Source organism: Pituophis catenifer, unplaced genomic scaffold, assembly GCF_029215685.1.
Source record: "Pituophis catenifer annectens isolate HBS135680 unplaced genomic scaffold, rPitCat1.0.hap2 SCAF_1, whole genome shotgun sequence".
NCBI lineage: Eukaryota > Metazoa > Chordata > Lepidosauria > Squamata > Colubridae > Pituophis > Pituophis catenifer.
Window position 1 is genome coordinate 19,874,953 of NW_027256881.1, and position 22,121 is coordinate 19,897,073.

Genomic DNA, 22,121 nt, shown 5'->3' on the forward strand with positions numbered 1-22,121 from the left:
ACATATTAAAATTGTTTAAAAAGAGGGAGAAAGTTAGGCCAGGCCCGCTTGGTGAAATAAAAAGGTCTTTAGAGAGTGGCAGAAGGTGTGCAAATCCGGGATCCTCTGTATCTCCAGGGGGAGCTTGTTCCAGATAGTAGGTGCCCCCACAGAGAAGGCTCTCCCCCTGGGGGCTGCCAGTCGACATTGTTTGGCCGACGGCACCCGGAGGAGCCCCTGAGAGCGTACCGGACGGTGGGAGGCTATTGGTGGTAGTAGGCGGTCCCGCAAGTACCCAGGTCCTGAGCCATGGAGCACTTTAAAGGTGGTAACCAAAACCTTGAAGCGCACCCGGAAGACCACTGGGAGCCAGTGCAGCTCGCGCAGGAGGGGTGTTACATGGGAGCGCCATGTAAAGCGATAAATGCTTTTGTCACATCCCAGAGATAAATATTGCCTTTGCAGGTAAAGCCTTTGTTTTATATGGTGGAAAAGACAGCTTAGTTTTTACCTTCCCTGAATCAAATGGATGCAATTATAAAATGGAGAAACGATTCTCCTTATAATTTGATCAAGGCATTCATTGAAAGAGCTGCAAGCTTAGAAATACCGTGCTGGCTAAAGAATTCTGGGAGATGAAGTCGACACATCTTAAAATTGCGATGAAAAATATTGATGTGTGATGGGTTCTTTGCATGGTCTAACAGAGCTGATTTTATTATGACCTCCCTGTTTGGGAGGAATGTTCAGGGGTGTCTCCAAGATACTGTCAAAAATATCAATATGGTGGTCAGGACAGCACAATTGGACCTCCAGCTGTTTTTTTTTTAATCTGTGTTGCAGCCACCATTTTGCCATTTTTTGACCACACCCTGCAGACACCTCTGCTGAGGTTACATTGTCCCTGTGTTTATTCAGCATGTTTGACCCATTTCCTGAATTAACCCATTATCTGAATTTGCAGAGTATGCTGAATCAGTATGTTGAATCCAAAGCTAACAAACCACAACAAACTAAGCCAAAGGCACACATGCACGCACGCACACACGCACAGACACTCACACACAATTAGTCAAACTTCGCACCCTGCACAAATGCCACCACTCAGTTTGAATTAGCCAAGTTAAACACGTTGTGTGAACACCATCAGAAGACACATGGATAATGTTGTACAGGCGACAACTACAGCACCGAATCTATCCATGAGAGAGGTTTGTTTCTTTTCCATCCTTCAAAGGCTTGAATTTGCAAAGTTGGCTTCTCTGGCAGCAGCAGTCATCTGTCTTTCTAGCTCAGGGTCTAAGACAGACTCGAGGGAGGCTTGGGAAGGGTCCAGTACCCTTGGCAGACATCCTGCTGCAAGAACAATGGCTGACATCATGTTTTGTTTAAGCTAAAGCTGCCTTATGGTGTTGGAGGGAGAAAGTTTATTTTCTTTTGCCGATTTGCCATCTCTCTCTCTTTCGCTCTTTCTTCCTCACTGCTGGCTCCAGCCAACATTCCAGGCGAGTGAGCATTGCACAGGTCTCCGTGCCTAGATTTCCCATTAGGGTGACTTGTTTGTGAACCAGATTGCCCTTTCCACCATCCCCTTCAGCACTACAAGGAGAGCCTTTCCTCCAGGATCCATAGCAGGGTTTTAACTACAGCATTTTACATCCCCTTTCTGGAATTGTGGGTACTTGGTGCTCAAATGGATTACAATCCTGCACAGTGCAATAGCAACAGCACTTATATACTGCTTCACAATACTTTACAGCCCTTTCTAAGTGGTTTACAGAGTTGGCATATTGCCCCCAATAATCTGGGTCCTCATTTTACTGACCTCAGAAAGACTGAGTCAACCTTGAATTGGTTCAGGATCAAACTGCTGGCATATTGGCAGTTAGCCTGAAATACTGCATTCTAAACACTGCACTTCCATGGCTCTTATAGAGCAGAATTCAGGGTGGAGCTGTCTTCAGATAGTCAAAAAAAGGCTGCTACAGTACAATTGAAGCCCTGTCTGGTGTGAATAGAATAGAATAGAATAGAATAGAATAGAATAGAATAGAATAGAATAGAATAGAATAGAATAGAATAGAATAGAACAGAACAGAACAGAATAATAACTTTATTGTCACTTTGAATGTACGCTAATCGGCATACATTAAAATAAAATTTCATTGCATACAGCTCTCAAAGGGTCACCACATCCAATATACATTACATAAACATGACAAAATAAATAAATAAATATGCCAGTCCTGGAACCCATCTTTTACTTTGGATCTTCAGGGCTGCCACATTTAGCGCTGTGGGAAACTGGGAGGGGGGATTGTATGGAGTTGGGGAGATATCTAGCCATAATAACATTCTTTTCTCTGAGAGTCAAGGACATTCTGCCCTGCACCTGGAGTGGTGTGACTGGGAGGCATCTCCAGTTGGGACAGTGCAACGATTGGACCATGTGATGGACATGTGGGTGCTGGGGCAGGGACTTGGACTTTCTTTTGGGTGGGGAAAACCTGGAAGCTTTCAGATTCGGGTTTTCCCAGATGTGCCAATATGACATCTCTAATAAAATGGAATTTTGAGGAACTTCTAGCCTCAGAGTCTTCTTTCGTTGGGACCCTGACTAAACAAACAAACAAACAAATAAATAAATACAAAATTATGTATATACCCACATATAATATATGACACAAAGAAACAAAACAATCTAGTTTCAATGTATGCATGTACATGGTGAGAAAAATGAATCTTGTGAGTTTACCAGACAAATGGCATAGGGAACAAAGCTGTTACAGAATCTGATAATCCTGCTAGAAAGGCCAAATGGAGTTTCAATTGCACTGCAATCGCTGCCATCTTGACTTTTTTGACTGTGCCTTGTGGATGCTCCTGATTCTGAGAATAGTGAGCCTAAGCCTATTTGTGTGGGCATGGTTAATTCAGCTGACTTCTTTCAATCAGAGGAGGCAAAGGGGCAAAGAACATTTCAGGATAATCAAAGTGAGCCTTACTCTAGCTGTGGAAATCCCATGGCTGTTGTTTTCAGATTCATTGCTAATTGCTCACATTCACAGCTAGGAAGACTAGAAACAAGATTTCTCCACAGTTCACAGATCTCAAAAGATAAGAATGTGCACTCAACGGTGGCCTCAATCTACCCTTTTTCAAACCAAGGGTGCATCGCCACATCTGCATTCTCAAATCTGACCTGCTTTCAAACAGTTTGCTTTATTCGGGTCTGACTTGGTATATCTTGCAAGCCCATGCAATAAAGGCTGGCCACGCAAATTTTGATTGAATGTCTTAGATATATCCCTACGATTTCAACACTTGAGTTTGCCAAGAACACTGAAATGCAGTACACAGATTTCCATGTCTGTGTATGCAAAGTAAATTTCTACTCAAATCTCAGTTTATGTTTTCAGATTGAAAATAAAAAGTGGGGAGAAAGAGTAGAAGGTTGAAGGAGAATAGTTTATATGGTTGTGGCTGTGTGCCACATTGATTTTTTTTTTACCTTCTTTCCCTCCCCTAAGGGTGCCCCTAGGCTCCCAGTTAGACCTATTTGACCACATTTGGAAACAGCAGAATGGAGAAGTCAGATGTTCTGTGGCCACATCCTGAGGAGCTGTTTTCATAAGTTACTGAAGGTCATTTAAAAAAAAAAAGTGCCCAATTAGCACATTGGTTTAAACCAGTGATGAAATGTAAAATTTGTTACTACTGGTTCTGTGGGCGTGGCTTGGTGGGGGGAGGGGTAATGTGACTGAGTGGGCGTGGCCAACTTTTTTTTTTTACTTTTAAAAGCATTTTTTCTACCACCTCTTCAGCTGAAGAGATTGTAAAAAAAATGCTCTTAAAAGGCACTGACGATCCCAGATGAGTTGCCTGATCGTCAGAGGCTTTTTTTTCTTTTTTTTTTAAAAAAAAATGCTTTTAAAAGAAAACAAAAGCCACTGACGATCAGGCAACTCAGCTAGGATCGTCAGAGCCTTTTAAAAGCATTTTTTCTACAACCTCTTCGGCCAAAGAGATTGTAAAATATACTTTTAAAAGGCTCTGTCGAGCCCAGCTGAGCCGCGCGATCACTAGAGTCTTTTTTTTTACTTTTAAAAGCATTTTTTTGGCCAAAGAAAAAATGCTTTTAAAAATAAACAAAAAAGCCTCTGATGATCGCGTGGCTCAGCTGGGCATGTTGGGGGGGGGGGGGCAGGGATTTTTGTTACTGGTTCTCCGAACCACCCACCGTCATCACTACCGGATCGGGCGATCCGGTCCGAACCACGAGCATTTCACCCCTAGTTTAAACTGATCCATGTTATGATCAGCAGATTCCTTTTTGTAGGCTCTCCTTGTAGGGTGAAGTGGTGGTATTCAGCCTGTTATATCCGGTTCGGGCAAACCGGTAGTGGTGGTGGTGGGAGGCTCCGCCCACCTGCCTGGACGTCATCACATCCCATTTTTGACGCTCTCTCCATGTGTGGAAGGTCCTGTGCATGTGGGTAGGTGGCGTATGCGAGCGAAGTGAGCACATGCATGTGTGCTCTCACATTTGCGAACCGGTAGCAAAGGTAAGTGAATACCACTCCAAGTGTTACTATATAGTTGTGTCAGCCAGGCTCTAGTGCTGACATGTAAAAAGGTGTAGCTGATAATTCACTGGGAGGAGAAAGCTTGGGACATGGTTTTTGCATTCTCTCTGTCCATCCATTTCACAGGATTATTGTTTTTGGGGACATAATGAAGTCCCATACAAACTGACCTAACTTCTTGAAGAAAAGGCAGAATAGGAAACTAACATATAAAATAAATAACCCAACCCATGTTACAACCAACCAAGTTTAATGTGTGTGAAGACAGCCACTGAGTTTTTAAGTGACCTGAGAAGGCCGAGCTAACATGGTGCCATATTTGGCTCTCTGTCTCTCAACCATTTTGTTTTTCTGCTTTAAGGCTTTGATTTTCCATGTTATTTTAAAGATATTTAAGTTTTCTATTGATTGTTTTATGTTAATTGCAAGCAAGGGCGCAGAGAGCATTGTTTCTGTTGCAGATTTTTTTTTGCCCATTACATATGATTCCATCATTCTCCTACTCTTCTTTGCTTCCTGATCAGAAAAATCATTTGCAAAGCCCGAGTGCCTACTATAAAGACTTCTGGAGAAATTAATAGAAAACCCAGCTTGCAAAAATCCAGATATCCATCAGATGCAGCAAAGAAGTAGATTAAAATCTAGTGCTTTGCTGCTATCTTGTGCTCACCCTATGTTTTGCAGCCCAAATTTAGTAGCCCTAGGAGAGATCAGTCTTGAATGAAGACATTGAAGAGGTTCTGAAAATCAAGAAAAACAATCATAGAAATTGTGAAAAAAATGAAAAACATTTTTTGTCTATTAAATTATATTTTCTATCAGAAAATTATATTTTCTATCCCAATAATTCACCGGATTTCAATACGTTGCTCTATATTTTAAGCTATCACTAACATAGATGACCTCCAGATATATGGATTTCCAAATTTCCCAGCCAGAATGACCATTATTGGATGCTGATGACAACAGATTTGTAAGGATTCTGGGTTCAGGAAGTGCATGGGATAAGTTACAAATATTCTGCTAATGACAGGGAAAAAAATGGGCTACACTGAGTCCAGGTGATATGTTCCCCATCTTTGAAGTGTTTGTCTGATGACTTTAGAAACTTTAGAAAGTTAACCAAGTATTGCCTAAGAAATTTTAAGTCACATAGAATAAAATCTCAGTCATCTTTTAATTTTATAACTAGGGACCTCTGTACCCCTGTTCAATTTTCATGTTGATTATTTTATGTGCTCTAGATCATGAGTTAATCACAGCTTTTAAAAAGTGTATAACAGGACATCTTTTTGATTGGACTATAATGTGAGTGTAAGCCAGGTCCACATGATGGTAGTGACAGATGTTCAAATTGACAGTGGCATGTTGAACCAACCCAAGAAACATACAACTATAAATTGAGCTTGACAGCAAGTGTGGTGTAATCGTTAAGGGCACCAAGCTAGAAGAGAGATGTAACAGTATTCGAGAAAGCCCTTGGGAGATGTAGCAAAGGAATGCTTCTTAGGGAATGGTCAAATAAGAGAGGCAGGGGTGGGATTCAGCTGGTTCATACCGGTTCAGGCAAACCAATAGTTGTGACCTGCAGGTGGACCCACCCATCTGCCCTGGCATTATGCCATCCTATTTAGCTGTGTTTTTAAGCCATGCACATGCATGCAAGGCAGGGATGGGCTCTACTTACCTTTACTACCGCTTCGCAATGGGACCACACGTGTTCTTCTGCGCATGCGCAGAAGCATTTTGGTGACATTGGGGTCAGTGGGCGGGGCCTCTCACTGGTTTTACTACCGGTTCTATAGAAGCGGTGCGAATTGGGGGCAACCCACCACTGATGCAAGTGCACGCACGAGCAAAGTGCATGCACAGAAGGCTGCATGTGTGCTCACATTTTCGGTGCTGGGGCAAACCGGTTGTTAAATTATGTGAAGCCCACCTCTGAAGAGAGGGCATAGCCCACATCTGCATGAAAAAAGAGACTCAGAAAGAACCCTCCCTAGTTTCTCACATTGTAAAGGAGACGGCGGAAGATCTGTACTTTCAGATTTACAAAATTCTGTAAATGCAGCCTTATAATAAAATAGAATTAGCTCATGTGGTCATGCTTCGTGTCTGGGGTACCTGGGAAGGCTGACAGGAGACTGCAATTTCTAGTCTTGCCTTAGGCATAAAGCCAGCTAGGTGACCTTGGACCAGTCTCTGTGTCTCTTGGCCCTAGCAAGTAGGCAATGGCAAACTCCTTCTTAAAATGTTGCCAAGAATAACTGTCCTGACTTGTCACTAGGAGCTAACACTGGTTTGAAGGCACCTACACACACACAGAGAGAGAGGGAGAGACAGAGAGACAGAGAAAGACAGAGACACAGAGGGAGAGGGAGAGAGACAGAGAGAGACAAACAGACAGAGAGACAGAGAGACAGAGACAGAGACAGAGACAGAGACAGAGACAGAGACAGAGGGAGAGAGGGAAAGAAGGGGAGAGAGAGAGAAGGAGAGAGAGAGACACACACACAGAGGGAGAGGGAGAGAGAGAGGGAGAGAGACAGACAGAGACAGACAGACAGACAGATAGACAGACAGACAGAGACAAAGAGAGGGAGAGGGAGAGAGAGGGAGAGAGAGACAGAGAAGGAAAGGGAGAGGAGAGAGAGAGAGAAGGAGAGAGAGAGAGAGAAGGAGAGAGAGAGACAGATACAAACACAGAGGGAGAAGGAGAGGGAATGGGAGACAGACAGACAGAGATAGAGACAGACAGAGACAGAGAGAGAGGAAGGGAGAGGGAGGGAGGGAGAGAGAGAGAGAGAGAGAGAGAGAGAAGGAGAGAGAGAGAGGGAGGAGGGAGGGAGAGAGATTGCTTAGCTAGAGCCCACCAAAGATTTGTTTGAACCGCCTGCTTCCCAGGTATCCACCACATGCCCCCCGAGATGTTTGCTTCTCTCTTCTCTCCATAAATATTGGAATTGAAATGCAGACTGCCATCGATTGAGGAGGTTTCATTTAGGTATAATGACTAACTGTTCCATTAATAGACTTCTCCCCCTCCTCTTCTGTGAATATGCTAAATCCTCCCGTCTAGGCCAGGGTCACTTCTACATTTCTTGTTAATAAATTTTGTATTATGCAGTGTATGAGGTATTTCCTCTTGTCTCTCCAGAATCTACTATTAGTCAGTTTTACTGAGTAATCCTAAATTTGGCTTTTATGAGAAAGGGAGAAAACATTCTCTCTATTTTCCCCATGCCAGAGCTAATCATCTAAACAATAAGATTTTCCAATGTGTACTTTTCTTCAGCCTGAAATATAAAGGATTTTCTCTTAAAACTAGAGCCACCCCAGGAAATCTTGCTAACGTTATTGGAAGCATTTTCTTTTTCTCTCCCAAAGCTCTTTTGTCCATTCAAATATGTCTTACATTTTGCATTAGGCAAAAATTATGTGAGAATTCAATGTTTTTTTTAAAAGAAGTCTCATTAAGGGGCTGAGCAGACAGACTGCAGGAATAGACCCATTTTCAGTGAGCAAGTAATGAACTTTGCAAATATAATTGGCTTTGGAGTAGAATTTCCTGTGAATGAAAAGTTTTACACAGGCTCAACGTTCCAGGATGATATTGGAATCAACCTCTAAATATGGGGTCTGATGATGCTTTATAAAAACATGTTGTGATGTATGCACACACATGCACCCACATACAAGCACACATGCACATGCATACACACACAAAAACACTTGAGGAACAATTCAACAGTAATGATTTTGTCCAGGCTTTAAAATTTTGTTTTGTTAAACAACAAGTCCTAAATTGAACAGAAACGTAATTTTAAAAAGATTTTTTAAATCCTACCTTTATTATTTTAATAAATATATGATGGTGAACATGCCTCATATTTTTTGCTTCTCCTATTTTTCCACAACAACTAGTGAATTGGGTTGAGAAAGAAGTATTGGCCCAAAGTAAATCAATGCCAATGGCTCTCATGCCTAAAGTGGGATTAGAACTCACAGTTTCCCCGTGCCTTAACCACTAGACAAAAATGCCTCTATTTACCATTGAAGTTATTTCCTTCCTTCCTTCCTTCCTTCCTTCCTTCCTTCCTTCCTTCCTTCCTTCCTTCCTTCCTTCCTTCCTTCTTTCCTTCCTTCCTTCCTTCCCAAGAGAATATTTACTCTTTCTTGGCATTTTGCAGCCCTATCTCTATCACCTCGCCATCATTTTTCACATTCTTGCCAAAAACTTCCATTACAGGGAGAAGGAACCCAGTAAATACTGTAGAGCAGTAATTCTCAACCTTGATAACTTTAGGAGGTACAGACTTCAACTCCTGGAATTAACCAACCAGCATGTTGGAGAAATCGGGAGTTGAAGTTTTTACACCTATTAAAGTTGTCAAGGATTGAGAATTTAGATAGAGGACATCATCCTGTAGTTCAGCATCAGGAAGAAACGAAGGGAAAAAGCAATGTTGAGACTCTAGAAAGAATGCAGGGAAGAGCAACAAAGATGATTAGGGGACTGGAGGCTAAAACATATCAAGAACGGTTGCAGGAACTGCGTATGTCTAGTTTAATGAAAAGAAGGACTAGGGGAGACATGATAGCAGTGTTCCAATATCTCAGGGGCTGCCACAAAGAAGAGGGAGTCAAGCTATTCTCCAAAGCACCTGAGGGTTGAACAAGAAGCAATGGGTGGAAACTAATCAAGGAGAGAAGTAACTTAGAACTAAGGAGAAATTTCCTGACAGTTAGAACAATTAATCAGTGGAACAACTTGCCTCCAGAAGTTGTAAATGCTCCAACACTGGGAGTTTTTAAGAAGACATTAGATAACCATTTGTCTGAAATGGTATAGGGTTTCCTGCCTAAGCAGGGGGTTGGACTAGAAGACCTCCAAGGTCCCTTCCAACTCTGTTATTCTATTCTATTCTATTCTATTCTATTCTATTCTATTCTATTCTATTCTATTCTATTCTATTCTATTCTATTCTATTCTACTCTACTCTACTCTACTCTACTCTACTCTACTCTACTCTATTACAAAGTTCCCTTGCTCTGAGATATTAAATTAGAACATCTCCACTTTCGCATGTTAATAGTAGAGCAATATTGAGTTGTATTGTTAAAAATAGTGTGCAGTCCTATTGCATAATTTCACTCTGGAATTTCAGCTGGTCTTTTTTTTGCTGGTGGAGTTTTGTAACGCAAAGGTTGTTTCAATCAGAAGAATCCAAAATCAATTATGCTGTAGATTCATTTGTCCCTTAAGATTCTTGGAGTGATGAACACAGGGGCATTCCCCAGCCCCCAAATCATTCTTCACAACTTTTTGAGATTGCTTGAGCTCTGCACAAGTTGCTGGTTCAGTTTCATTTAATGAGGTTGAAAAGTAAACAGGAAATTCACCTCTGCCTTTTCCTCCATCCCCATTATCTAAACCCAACACATTAATTCTCATTATACAGAAAGAAGATATGCCAAGACGTAAACCTTATTTCTGGCCTGAATTCTGCCAGTAAGTGTTCTGCTTTATATCTGTCTAGCATTAGGACTCCCTTCCCCACAAAGGGACTTTGAGTTCTCAGTCAGATCTTCTCCTAAACCTACCTAGCAATTCTACCTTCTTCTGCCTAGCAATTTACTATGGTCAGTCTTTGTTTCATCTGTGAAGCGTGTTTTGCTTTTCTAGGTAATGGAACATGAGCTGAAGCCCTCAAGAGTCCACTAATTCAATTTTCCAGCACAGCAATCTCCCTCCTTAACATAGCCATAAAATAGTCCACATCAGTGTAAGCCACAGGAGACGGTGCAGGGTTACTAATAAGAGTTCTTCTGAGCATATCCTGAATGGCTTGCACATTTTTCTCAGTAACCCAGATTTTGTAAGGCTGTGATTGTGACAAAAGGCCCTACATTATACAGCAGAGTTCATATGTCTAGTTAAGTTTTAATGGAACTTTTCAAAACAAAATGAGAAACTCCTACTTATTAAATCAGGCAATCAAACTAGTCCAAACTAGCCTTTTATCTGGATCTATGAGGCCTTTTTAGAATCTTGCTAGGTGGTTTCATACAACATACTAGACCAGGCTAAAAGAAGATTGGACTGTTGGTGGCTCAGTGTTTGGGAGAAGCCAACCATTGTCTCAGTACAATGTTAAGTTAATCATTGCATTTAGTAACATGGTTGTTAAATGAATCTGACTCAGTGGCGAAATTCAAATTTTTTTACTACTGGTTCTGTGGATGTGGCTTGGAGGGTGTGGTGTGGCATGGCTTGGTGGATGTGGCTTGGTGAGCATGGCAGGGGAAGGATATTGCAAAATCTCCATTCCCTCCCCACTCTGGGGCCAGTCAGAGGTGGTATTTGCTGGTTCTCCGAACTACTCAAAATTTCCGCTACTGGTTCTCCAGAACCTGTCAGAACCTGCTGAATTTCACCCCTGATCTGATTTCTCCATTGACTTTGCTTGTCAGAAGGTTGCAAAAGGTGGAACCCTGCAACTGTCATAAATACATGCCAGTTGCCAAGGATATGAATTTTGATCATGTGACCATGGGGATGCTACAATGGTTGCGTGAAAACCAGTAATAAAAAATCATTTTTTCAGTGACCTTGTAACTTTGAATTGTCACTAAATGAATGGTTGTAAGTCAAGGTGTGTGTGTGTGTGTGTGTGTGTAGCTTTCCTTCCCTGATCTTTGGAGAAACTAGAGTGCAGACAGGGCCCATGACATCTCACTAAAATTGTTTCCTAAAGGTGACATGAACAAACTTTTCTAGCCCACAAACATTCTCTTCAGATTCTTCCCAACTTCAGCTGTAGCTCCCAATTTATTGTGCGGAACAAGAATGGAAATATTTCCCCAATTAGCACCCCATACTTGGTCATTAGACACAAAATCCTGATTATGTACTTTTCCAAGTAAACAGCTTCTCTTAGACCAGAAGAGTCCCAGATTCCAACTTGTTGGTCAGAGTTATCAGCCTTGTATCCTTTATTAAGTGTCAGTTGTAAAACTGCCACTGAAATCTTTATTTATTTATTATATTTTATTTTATTGAATTTCTATACGACCCTTCTCCCGAAGGACTCAGAGCGATGTACAGCCAGAAATAAAATCATAACAATATAAAAATTAAAAGCAATTAAAACAATTAAATAAATTGGCCAAAAAATCTAATAAAACAACCCATTAAAATAGTTAGGCCAGCCCTGCTTGTTGGAATAATAATGTTTTTAGGGCGCAACGAAAGGTACGAAGGTCGGGAATCCTACGAATCTCCGGGGGCAGCTCATTCCAGAGGGTAGGGGCCCCCACAGAGAATGCTCTCCCTCTGTAGGTCATCAGCCAACATTGCCTAGCCGACAGCACCCAGAGGAGCCCCTCTCTGTGGGAGTGTACTGGTCGATGTGAGGTTATCGGTGGCAGAAAGCGGTCTCGTAGATACCCAGGTCCCAAGCCATGGAGCGCTTTAAAGGTAGCAACCAGCACCTTGAATTGCACCTGGAAGACCACCGGGAGCCAGTGCAGCTCGCACAGGAGCGGTGTTACATGGGAGCATCGAGTCGCTCCTGTAATTACCCGCGTGGCTGCATTCTGGACCAGTTGGAGCCTCTGGGTGCTCTTCAAGGGGAACCCCATGTAGAGAGCGTTACAGTAGTCCAGACAGGAGGTGACGAGGGCGTGAGTGACTGTGCGTAAGAAGTCCTGGTCCAGAAAGGGACGCAACTGGTAAATCAGGTGAACCTGATAAAAAGCCCCCCTGGCCACAGCTGTCAGGTGGTCTTCTAAGGACAGCTGCGAGTCCAGGAGGACACCCAAGTTGCGAGCCCTCTCTGAGGGGGTCAAGGTCTCACCCCCAATAGTCAGTGATGGAGTCAACTGACAATGACAGGACGCCGGAAACCACAGCCACTCAGTCTTGGAGTCTTTGACCATTTTATGAGACTCCATGGCCATTTAGGAAAAGCTATATTTCTAAAAATATAACTTTTTTTAAAAAAATTGAAGGACAGTAGATGCCATCTAATTATTATTGACGCTGGGATTAGCTGGTATGAGATTTGGAGATGGTCTTAATATTCCACTTTTAAATTACCACTTTTAACCTCCCTCCCAGTTTCTAGCAGTGCACTAATACTTTTTATATTTTTATATTCCCCTCCCTGCCTTTCCCATCACCGTGACCTCAATATGCCATTCCCAAGAGTTTTTCTCTCACTTTGTGAAAGTAGACACTTTTTGGCAGGCAAATTTTTTCAAAGAGAAAATTACACGAAGGAGAGGCCAGTGGGAGAAGCCTTTAGGCAAATTTACTGCTGATGCTTTGTAAAAAAAATACAATTTTTCATTGCAGGTGTCTCTCTTGGCACCTCATTTCCCACCCCCAAATTGCCCATTCAAGGAATCATTCAGATCTTTGGAGACTTCTAGGCCAAATTCTGGTCCCAGTTTCATCAACAAACAAGCGCCTTGGTAACCAAGAAATAAATTAAGACCAGGTGAAGCCTCCAAGGGAGGATTGAGAAGCTTGTTATGCAAGCAAAATCTTAGATATTTATCAATTAAAACTCCTTTGATCCCTCTGATTTTTTGGCTCTCTGGCTGGGTTATTATTAATATATGCACAATGAGAGAAACAGTCATGTGTGCCATATAAACAGAATCACATCTTTCCATATTAAGAGCTGCTTCATCCTTTTACACTTTACAGAACAAGAGGACACGTGTTCCTTTGCCAAAGGGGATATTCAAGATTAATAAGGAACATATATGTCAGCAGCTAGGTACTTCCTACCCCAGTGTTTCTCAACCGTGGCAGCTTTAAGATGGACTTCAACTCCCAGAATTCCCTAGCCAGCAATAGACTTTGAATGGAGGCCCACTCCTTTACCAATAAATGCTGCCTTGTTTATAATGCAGCTTGAACAAATCATGGAAGGTAGCCACTGGATCTATGTCTGATTCAGCTCAGAATCCCATTTCAAGGGCAACTTGCCCCCAGTTTTCATTTCCTGGGGAAATCATCCCATGGGCTTCCCAAAGGCAATTTAGCACCTTACTTAGAAATAGGATAGAAAATTTGTGGTTGTGATCTAATAGCAGGACTTTTACATTTCCAGAGATAGAATCAGTGGTGGGTTGACCCCGGTTCGGACCAGTTCACAAGAACCGGTAGTAAAACCGGCAGGAGGCTCCGCCCACCCCCCTGGATGTCATCATTGGCAATCTGCGCATGCGCAGAAGCTCAGCACACATGTGCGATCCTGTTACAAACCGGTAGTACCCACCCCTGGATAGAATCCATTCATTGAGCTCTTATAACATGGGTTGTTTGGATTGTCTCGGTGTATTGTTTGAATCCGGTCAATTCTGAAATCATGGTTAAGCAAATTACAACAGGGCATAATGCAAAAGAGTCAGCTTGATGTAGTAGTTAAGGTGCTGGCCTAAAAATCAGGAGACTGCAAATTCTAGTCCTGTTTTAGGCATGAAAGTAAGCTGGGTGACTTTAGGCCAATTATTCTCTTTCACGGCCTAACTCAGGGGTGGTATTCACTTACTTTCCCTACCAGTTCGTAAATGTGAGCGCGCGTGCACGCTTGCTGCACTCACATGCACGACTTCCACAGATGCGCACAGCAGGGGTGGGTTCTACTTACCTTTACTACCGGTTCGCAATGGGATCGCGCGATTGTGCTCGCTTCGCTTGTGCGCATGCCATGCTTCTGCACATGCGCAGAAGCTTCTGCGCATGCGCAGATCGCCAATGATGACATCCGGAGCGGTGGGCAGAGCCTTCTGTCAGTTTTACTACCGGTTCTTGTGGACTGGTCCAAACCAGGGGCAACCCACCACTGGCGCACAGCCTTCTGCGCATGCGCACGGCCTCAAAAACGTGCCTAAATAGGACGGCATAGAGCCGGGGCGGGTGGGCAGGCCCACGATTTCAACTACCAGTTCATCCGAACTGGTCTGAACCGGCTGAATACGACCTCTGGCCTAACTCCCTTCATAGGGTGGTTGTTGTGGGGAAAAGAGGAGGAAGAAGGATTATCATGTACATTCACTGCCTTCGGTTACTTATAAAGTAATAAAGGTGAGATAAAGATCTAACAAATGAATAAAATAAATAAATAAGACCAGTTGTGAGACTCTGAAGTTCATTTGGATTCCGAAAAGTAGTCCAAAGATTCTCTTCTCCTCATCAGACTTCTGCATTGAGATTTTCTCCCACTCCAAAGACATCTCTGTACCTGTAATGGTTTCATTCGGTCACCATTTATATTTGGCAGCTGAAGCAATATATTTCTGGCTGGAAAAGCCCACGGAAACGAGTCTTTTCTTCAAAAGACTGCAATTCTCTGGCATGCCTAAATAATTCATTTCCCAATCTGCTGGAATGCTCACTTCGCTTAGACCTCTGGCTTCCAGCCGTCTGGTATCCTAGCAAGCCTTTCAAGGGAATGATGGCTTGACAGCTTTGCAGCTCCATTCCTGGAAATTGCTTGGATATATTTTATATATATATATATGACTAGAGAAACAGACACTATGAAATAATGATGTGGACTGGAGGAAGGAAGCGGAACATTTTTTGAAACTTTCTGTTCGCCTGGGATAGGCCATCGAGGTTGTTATTCCAGGACCGCTGTAATTTGGGACAGAGATGTGATCAGGTCAGCGGAAACGAAGATGATTGTTAATATGAATAAGCTCCTGGGAGAATGTGGAGCAGAAATGGTGTGGAAATGTTCTAAATCTGCAAGCTGACTACTAATACTTTTCCAATATCTGGCCAATCCAGAGACTATTTGCTGCTTTTCCAAGAGTTCCATGTTCCACTCCATCCATTCCTTCTACCCTTTAATATGATCCAATCCCCACTCTTCTTGTCATAAGAGCTTTCTAAGTTAAAATTAATGGGTTTCTGGTTCTTTCCTCCCAACCCCTGAATAAGTTACTGTATGAAAAGTAAACTTCATTTCATGTAAATGGTCCATGTATGAATGACTGACCCATGCCTGTGCTATGCCAATTAGCCTCCTGAAGCTTTGCACCCAAATGTACAATGGTCCTTGGTCCTTGAGCCACCTTGATTAAATATCTTGACTGTTTTGTTTCTCTAATGTTCTGTTCCTCGCTGTCTCTATGCAACATACACAGAGAGTTTTTGCTTATTCCATCCTATTTACAGTCTAAAGTTGGAACAAAGGCAAAGGATATTAGTGTCTCAAAACTAATAAACCTATATATCTCTATATAAATACAGGCACATGCTCTCTTGCTCACAAACATATTTAGTAGTAGGAGACTGGATTCTCAGGCCTGTAGAAGATGCCCTCAATTAACCTTGAGGGATTCTGCCTTATTCCATCAGTTTGCAAGAGTAAACTGTAGAGAGCCAGCATTTCTGACTTGCTAACTTCCAGTTATGCTGTGACTGCAATTGTATATTAGCTAGAAATTTGAGAAGTGGCAGTTTCAATCCATCCATCTTGATCAGTGTTTCTCAATCTTAGCAACTTTAAGAGGTGTGGACTTCACCCTGGCTGAGGGATTCTGGGAGCTGAAATCCATACCTCTTAGAGTTGGTGAGATTCACTGGGTACAAAGTCAGGGAAAATTGCTTTAAAACAGAAGAGAAATCTAGTACACCTTCTTGACATGCCAAAGATCCCCAAGTCCTCTTCTAGGTATCTTCAATTAATGCATTTTAATTAGCGAAGTTGAAAAAGATATCCTGAATCTCTGGAGGACTGCTATTCGTCCCAGAAGGCTACATTTAGCAAGATGAGCCAATTGTTGGATTCTATGGAATCCAGTGCTTTTGATGCAACCCATAAACCAAGAGTTAAGCATCTGCAGACCATAAATCAGGAGTCAAGCATCTGCAGAGAAAGGAGAGAGAGAGAGAGAGGGAGGTGGATTTAAAATGTGGGAAAATCATCCAGAACTTTTGATCTCCTGCTCCCTCAATTGACTCAACCCAGTGTTCCTTGGAGACCTTTATACTTGATTTCACCTCTTTCAAATCCCGTTTTATTCCCCATATTATTCAAGATGCCTTAGATTTAACCTCTTCATCTTCAAAATGTACAATTGACTCAATTATATTCTTTTGCCTGCTTGAGCAAATGAGAGAATCCAGCTTCTATCTAGCTGTCCCACTTTAGTAAGCATCACGAAGGGCTTCCATAATAGAAAACTCTTCATTTGAAAATAATGGGATTTTCCATTCATTGTTGATGAAGCAACTGGTCCATAACATCTATACAGAATATGTAGGATGACTTTCTATATAAAAGCACTTTTTCATTGGTGGGGAGAATGAAGAATTTAATTATGACTCATTAGGACATGAGCAGGCCACCTTTTCTGCTATTTGTGAACAGAACAATTCTCTTTTGAGAAGCAGAAGGAGAATTCTATAGGATACTCAAAAGGAATATAGCATGGGAAATCTCATTCCAGGCGTGCGAATTTCTAAACTAGCCAAATTTTAGATTCTCCTCTATCATCCTGCAGTTTATGATAAATGTGATCTGTTCAATTAGGACCAGAAGATTCAAACTGAAACTGAGTAGTTAGGGGGAAGTAATCCTGTTTTAATTCAATCTAGTATTTAATCTAGAGTTCCTGTTGTGTGGATAAAATGAAAGGAGATTCAATCCGGAGGACCCTTGAGCTCCTGGAGAAATCACAGGAAATACTGTATACCAAATCAATCAACCAACCAACCAGAACCAACAAATAGTCTGCATGGATCTGCAGAGCCATTATAGGAACATCCAAAAGGTTTCTAGAGAATCCAGTGAAAAAGCTTTTCTTTTTAGAACTTCCTTCCTTCCTTCCTTCCTTCCTTCCTTCCTTCCTTCCTTCCTTCCTTCCTTCCTTCCTTCCTTCCTTCCTTTTTTTCTTTCTTTCCCACCCACCCAGAGTTGCTTAAATGAGATGGACAGCCATATAAATTGGGAGACAGAGAAGATATATGACACAATAGTGATCAGAAGCAACAGAGGGCAAATGTAAAAGGAATATTGCATTCCCTTTTGCTGTAGTCTCTCTCTCAATACTTTGGCCATGGAGAGCTTGATTATTTACAAATGCTTGCCTAGGCAGGGACTATTTTCTAGAAAACAAACTGGTGTCTTCTAGATATCACCATGACTAGGATATTCTCTATAATTCAATTAACGTTTCTCTTTTAGGGGATAGATATTGATGTTTTACCTCCCCCCCTCCAAATGCTCTTCTTTGCATTTCAGCAAGCCAATTTTCTCATTTAAAAATATTTGGGTAGTTCTTTTCTACAAAAGAAAAGTCAAGTCTGTCATTCAACTTGACATTTGCCAAGTGAAATGTCAGTGGGCACATTGGATCTCACTGACAGTATATTGCCCATCTGTGAAATAGCCTGTTCACTCTTCAGATCATTTTTGACCACACAAACATGGTCAGTAGAAACTTTGAGTAGTAGTAATTTGAAGGGTGGTAAGTAATTTGCATTCACTGTCAAGAATACATCCTAGGCAGAGGTGGGTTTCAGCAGGTTCTGACCAGTTCGGGAGAACCGGTAGTGGAAATTTTGAGTAGTTCGGAGAACCAGTAGTAAAAATTCTGACTGGCCCCGCCCCCATCTATTCTCTGCCTCCCAAGTCCCAGCTGATCGGGAGGAAATGAGGATTTTGCAGTAACCTTCCCCTGGAGTGGGGTGGGAATGGAGATTTTACAGTATCCTTCCCCTGCCATGCCCACCAAGCCACGCCCACCAAGCCATGCCATGCCCACCAAGCCACACCCACAGAACCAGTAGTAAAATTTTTTGAAACCCACCACTGATCCTAGGAAGTTTTATAATGCCGTTTGATAACATTACAAAAAATAACCTGCAGACTCTGTCTAGCGCTTTGGTGCCTCCATAGGGATTCATCTACAGAGGGCAGTCAAAAAAAGCAAGATAACCTCCCCCTTGTATTCTCATGCAAAACCAAACACATCCAATCAAAGTTGTCTCAAAGAAAGCATTACTCATCCTGATATTTTCAGGAATAATCTTTAGCCCAAACATTCAAGCTTCCAATTTTTAAAATATTAAACGTGTTTTAAAATTATAACAAATGTCTTCTGAATTGAAAGTACTGAGTTAAAAAAAAGAAGGAATTAACTTGATTCTACAAGAAAAGGAATCCGTTTATGTATGTGGAGTGTTCAAAATAAAACAAGGGGTCAGCAACTAGGAGCCTCAGTACTGATACAATGGCATTTAGATCCCAAAAAGTTGTCATGTATGTACCCTAATGTTCAGCCAAAATGTTGGAGATGTGAATGTTTGGATGCTACGTATTATCATGTTTGGTGGACCTGTAGGAAAGTTAAGGCTTTTTGGATAAAAATTTGGTGGGTCATGCAGAATGTTTTGAAGAAAAAAATTCAATTCTCTCCACAATTGTTTTTATTGGGTATAGTTAAGGGTTTTACATTGGATGAAACAAAACTGATATTGTATATGATAACAGCAGCAAGATTGTTGATAGGTAAATATTGGAAAAATGAAGCCTTGCCCACTATTGAGGAATGGACTTTGAAGATGGCCAGTTTTGCAGAGATGGCGAAGATTTCAGCATACTTAAAAGATTGTTCACAAGAGACTTATGAATGGGAATGGAAAAAGTGGATAGAATATGTTCAGAACAAATATCAAACTAGAAAGTATCAAATAGCTTTTATTTGAAAATAATGTATTAGAAATATTTTAATGTAATGAGGGTAAAAAGAAAAATTATAAAGGGGAGGGAGGGGTTCAAGTTTTTACACAAGTTTTATATTAAGGGTTTTTTTTTACTTTTTTTTTACCAGATATGAGTATAATATAGGGAGATATCATAAGTGTTATATTAGGGTTCTTTATGAGTATGAGTATATTATAGGGAAGTCTGGGGGGAGGGGAGGGTTAGGGAGGGTTAGGGAGGTTGGGAAGTTTGGGGGGGGAGGTGGGGGGGGAAAAGGGGTGAAAATGTAATTGTAAAACTTTTGCAATAAAAAAAAAAGAAAAGGAATCCGTTTATGTATGTGGAGTGTTCAAAATAAAACAAGGGGTCAGCAACTAGGAGCCTCAGTACTGATACTGGCCCTGAAATATGGTCAAAGACTCCCTTCCCCACTGTTATTAACTTGGAAGCAAAGGAAGGATGCTGCTGGCTATGGCAATGGGATGAGCTTGGGGGTAAAAGATGTGACCTTGGCCTTCACTTTCCTAACTTCTGGTCATCCAGGAAGTGTCTGCCTAGCAAACCACAAATTGAGCAGGAGACTAAAATTATAAGGCGATTACAGCATTAAGAACCACACTGGCTAAACCATAGTGATAAGCAGCTATTACAAATAGCAAAGGTATCCTTGAAGGGGGAAAAAAAAGAGGGTGTGAATTTTGGCAAGTGAGAGTCTAGCGATGTAGGCCAAGAAGGAATTTGAGGAACAAATAGCCGAAGACAGAAAACAAATAATGTTTGAAGCGGAGGGAGCAAAGTCTGCCAAGGAAATGTTACAGACCATGAAGGCGTAAGTGGAACACACATAGCTGACAAGAGATGTGGAGAAGTGTGGTGAACCTGTTGCGTGAGGCTTTGCAGTAGGAAATATTGGGGGGATTAACCCGCCTTGCAGATCCCTTGGAGATGAAGAAAACAGGGCAAGAAGCACAAATTAAAGGTTCCCAAGATATGGTCCAAGAATTAGGTGGATAGATTAAGGCCTCATGAGTCACGGTAACCGCACTATTAAATCACTTCTGAAACACTTCTCCATTTCAACTCCATAATCCTCTTTGCATTTCTGATTGAATGCTGTCTCTGTTCTCCTGCAAAGACTAGGGCTAAGATCATCCTGGGCAAAAATGTTCCAAGTGGAATATTTCACTGTTTTCCAGGAACGAAATCTTAACAGGTGGGGAGAAAAAGCTGTCATGTCTCTAATGTGCAACATAATATTGATAGAATCCATTGCCCTAAGATATACTGATAGCCATCTGGATAGATAGTCCATAGCTATTCATTTAGCTAACTGGGGGGATTTTCTGTCAGTTTCTGTCTGATTGGAAATTAGGATTCTGAATATGATGGGCCCATTGGCTCTAAGTTATGTTCATAAATGCAAATGTGTAAATAGACAGTGTAAACCTCATGTGTTCTCCTCTCCCCCTTCTATCCATTAACAGTGAGTACTACCAGCTCCAATAGGAGCAGATGTATGTATTCACACTAGGTACTTAACTTAGTTCTAATTTAACCCATTTTCTGGATGTCCATAATATATTGAACTTTAAATTTGTTAAATGGACTGGGTTTGTTCAACACACTAAACCATCAAGAAGGAAAGTCAGCTTAATAAGCAGGGCTAAAAGACCACCATCATTTTTTTCCTTTTTTAAAAAAATTTGATTTATATGCCGCCCTTCTCCGGAGACTCAGGGCGGCTTACAATGCGCTAAGCAATAGCCTTCATTCTTTTGTATATTTATACAAAGTCAGCTTATTGCCCCCACAATCTGGGTCCTCAATCATTGGGTCCAAAAGGTGCTTTTTCCAAAAAGCAACTGGACTTTCTCGGCTTTTTCCTTTGAAAACAGTTCACTTCTCATTCAAGAAGCTTTTTCTATTCTAAAAACCAAGGAAGTCCAGTTGCCTTTTAGAAAAAGCACCTTCGGGACAACCGTGTCTTGGATGATTAAAATTCTCCATAGATCCCATCATTGCACGAGCTCAACTCGGTGGCTGTATTCAACAGCATATTTAACCCAACTCATCTTCATAGAATACACAGAATCATAAATCAACTGAACAGGCTGGGCTTTCATAGCATACTAATGTTATTAGGGGAGGGGGAAAAATCCTTATCGTGGGTCACACTAACCAAGATTGGCATGCTTTACTAGGTCTTTATCAGAGTTGGTTAAACCACTGTCTGTTTTACTCAATATGCTTAATTATGTTTAATTTCAATTCTTTTCTAATTTTGCATTATTCTTGGAACTATAAAGTAGACACAGCCTGGACTGAGACAATATAAGTATTTCCAGTACATTTTAGAGAATTAATTACTCATTTTAGCAATTAAGAATGAAGTGGCATGGTTGATTTAACGTTTTATTCAAACACTCCATGTTAAGTCACCTTAAGAAAGCTTCTGTTTTGAAAAGTAACATATACGTCTTTTCATAAATTGAATATTTCAAAGAGCTCCTACCATGAATTACTACAGTATTTAACTTTGCAACTTGGTGTCCTAGTCCCTTTTTTTTTTCCCCTCTTCCCCCTCCTCCTCTGGCCTGACTTTCTTTGTTACTTTTCTGTCCTAGCTTTTAGCTGTTGGTATCCCATGTCATACCTGGCTGGAAAAGAAGTTGGCTTAAAACACTGCTGTCCCATTTGTTCAATCTGTTTCACGGCTTTGGCAATGATGTCAGCCAAGTTATCTGTCCAGACAATAGTTGTCTTGGACCCTGCTGCTTCCACCCCCTCCCATCTGTATCAGAAAAACAAGAACCAATCATCT